We start from the raw sequence: 3609 nt of genomic DNA on the forward strand, positions 1-3609 counted from the left end.
TAGCACCACCAGAGGGCACTGGACTCTTCTTGATGCCTCAGCTTGGTGACTGGCTGGATCCTAGGTCCCACTGGACCTGGGAGCACAGCTGGAAATCAGGTTGTAAGAGCTACTGGGGTCTGGATATGCCTGAAGCCACTTAACCAAATAGAGAAAGGCAGGCCATAGTGTTCCTTAAGACATCACTCAGTTGCCCAACAGTCTGTTGACCATTATGTAGAAGAAAAGAGGTCCCCACCCACAGCTGGCAGGATGTTACATTTCCTGTCCTGTTCAGGGCCCTTCTGTCTCCCTTCAGTACTCCTACTTTTGTGTTTCAATTTGGACATATTTGACCCTTGGAGTCCTGCAGCAAGAATTACTACATAGCAGACACTAGGTAGCCTGGTACAGCCTAGCAGGACTGAAATGTCCCTGAGTTCCTTACCAAAGCGAGTGTGGCCTTGGGGAAGAAATATGACTGCCAGGAGAAAGGGGGTCAAGGAGGGATCTAGACTGAGGGAATAATGAGGCTTCACAGTTAAAAAGAGAGTGGGTGATGGTGATGACAATGGTGACTATGATGATGACTTATTGGCCTTTTCTGACCCTGCACCATAGCCTGAGAGGCAGAAACATTATTGCTAGGATTCTCACAGATGGACCATGAGATTGGAGTGTTGGTAGGGGCTCTGTTCTGTTGCACAGTGCCTGGAATTGAGGGAGGAAGAAAGAGGGGAAGGGAAAAAAGAAAGGGAAGAAGGGAAGGAGGGAAGAAGGTTGGGAGGGAGAGAGGATGGGAGGCATCCTTTTCTGGTTCCTTTGATCTAGGTACCTCCCATCTCAGGGGTCTGGCTACTTAATCTACTGGAAATGGTGAGTCTTCAATGGCCCCTCAAGACCCACACCTCCCAAAAAGAGGGGCAATCACCATTTTAGCACCAAGATGATTTTAGGAAAGTTCTTTGGTTGGTCTTAATTTATGTCTAATTACTTGTAATTTGGTTTTCCTTTGAACTGTGTGACTGTCAAGGGCAAAATCTGATTTCTTTATTAGTAAGAAGCATGGGACACATCCACTCATGAATGGCATTGTTTCTCATTATTTGTATTTTTATTGTATTTTATCTTTAAGACCTATCTCTAGGATATAGATAGCTTTTATTGTGTGTGTGTGTGTGTGTGTGTGTGTTTTATTGTTTTTAAAATAGGGTTGGTCTCATATACCCCAGGTGTTTTAGTTAGGGTTTCTATTGCTGCAACAAAACACCGTGACCAAAAAGCAAATTGAGGAGGAAAGGGCTTATTTGGCTTATACTTCCATATTGTTATTCATTACATAAGGAAGTCAAGACAGAACTTGAACATGGCAGGAACCTGGAGTCAGGACCTGATGTAGAGGCCGTGGAGAGGTGCTGCTTACTGGCTTGCTCCCCATGGTTTACTCAACCTACTTTCTTATAGAACCCAGATCCACCAGCACATGGCATCAATGGGTTTCCCGTCATCAATTGCTAATTAAGAAAGTGCCCTACAACTGGCTTTTAAGGAGGCATCTTCTCAACTGAAGCTCCCTCCTTTCAGGTATCACTAGTTTGTGTGTCAAGTTGACACAAGTGTGTCAAGTTGACACAAGACTAGCCAGCACACTAGGCCAGCTTCCAACTCACCTGTGGACAAGGACAACCTTGAACTTCTGATCTTCCTGCTTTTACCTCCCAAAGGCTGAATTATAGTTTTGTGCCACCATTCCCAGTTCCTTTTGTTCTGGATTCAAACTCAGGGCAAGTACTCTATCCACTGAGTCACAGACCCAGTCATGCTCTGGGCTACATGAAGCTGGTCTTCCATCTAGGGTAAGGATATAATTTCCTTTGGATATTAAAGGGCTTTGGTGGAGAGAATTTGTTTTGGTTGAGTTTTTGAGATGGGGTCTTGTTATGTACAAAAATTGATGGCCTAGAACTTACTATGTAACCCAGGCTGACCTTAATTTTGAGATCTGCCTGCTCCTGCCCCCACCCCACCCCCACCCCAAGTAATTTGCTTTAAAAAGAATTGGAGGATAGAGCCAGGAGACCAGGGAAGCAACATCTCTGAGATGATGCTACTGTCAGCTCCATGAGCAGAAGACTTGCTCTGTGGTGGGCTGCAGCATGTGCACCCATCTTCCTGCCCTCCCAGCACCCTCAACTCTTGAATCCTAATTCTTCAATGCTGGATTTTCCCCCCTTTGGAAATTCTGAAGATGCAGTATAGCAGATACTCACTAATAGGGATGGGACACGTGCTAAGCTCAAGCTCCTCCCTGTGTGCACTGCCTCAAGTGACGCAATTCCCAGAACCTAGGTTAGTTGAGAGCTGGGCCGTGGGAGTCAATGTTGCGTGTTCCACAGATGATCCAGCCCAGACTGGCCAAGGGGCAAGACTGTATCAGTCACCCATGGGGTCAAGTTCTCACGCTCCAGACCAACACCTGGACTTCATTTCCTTCATGCAGCATTCTGTCTGACAGTTGTTCAATTGTGTGTTTCCACTTTACTCATGGGACGTCTCATCCACCAGAGCCCCCTGATAAACACTAGCTACTGAATGCAACACTACAGGAATTTCCTAAGCCCTCCGACCACTCAGGTTCCCAAAGACTGTGGTGCGAGGCTTGTACACATCATATGGTGAGGACAAAACTGCCCTGGTCCTCCCCTCTCTTCCCCTCTTCAGTTATATGGACAAGAACTCCACAGTCCAGCTAGTTTGTGCTCTAGAAACTTGTGTTACTCATCTTTAAATTATCAGAGGAACCTGCTGCATGGCCCATTGTAATGGTACAAATCTCTCCACATCCCTTCCTCTCCAAGAGGATTTTGGGAAAAGGAACCTGAAATATCACACTAGCACTTCTGATGGGCACAAACTTTATAAAGTGTTCTGTGACTTTTGAGGACCTAGAATTTTTTTTTTTGCAACAGGGTCTCATTATGCATCTTGGCTGGCCTATAACTATATAGATCAGGCTGGCCTCAAACTCATGGAGATCTGCCTGTGTCTGCCTCCTAAGTGCTGGGATTAAAGGTGTGAGTCACCACACTTGGCTACCTAGAACTTTCCATGAAGATACTGAATCCCATTCTATGGGGTGAACTAAGCTACCATATGGTTCTCAGGCACCTGAAATATGTATGACTGGAATGATTAAGGAACTAACCCACCCTCTGCAAAGTCTCAAGTAGCCCAGGCTGGCCTCCAGCTCACTCCGAAGCTCAGGATGACTTTGAACTTTTGACCATCCTGCCTCCATCTCCTCGGTGCTGGTGTTGCAGACATTCACCACCACACCCAGTTTATGCAGTGCTGGGAATCAATTAAATCCAGGCCTTTGTGCATGCTGGGCAATCACTCTACCAACTGAGCTACATCCCAGCCCAGGAGCTGAATTCTTCATCTGTTAAATTAGTGCTCACAGGAGCACAGGAGCCATGGCTTCCCTGTGTATGAGTGTGTGTATAAGTGTGTATAAAAGCATAATAGTGTGTTTGCAGCTATGCAGGTGTGCACAAATATACCCGTGTGTCTGTGGGCTGGGGAAATGAAGCGCCTGAGACCAAGACACACACACCATCACCCGAAAAG

This window comes from Mesocricetus auratus, unplaced genomic scaffold (assembly GCF_017639785.1).
Source record: "Mesocricetus auratus isolate SY011 unplaced genomic scaffold, BCM_Maur_2.0 Super-Scaffold_100007, whole genome shotgun sequence".
Classification (NCBI taxonomy): Eukaryota; Metazoa; Chordata; class Mammalia; order Rodentia; family Cricetidae; genus Mesocricetus; species Mesocricetus auratus.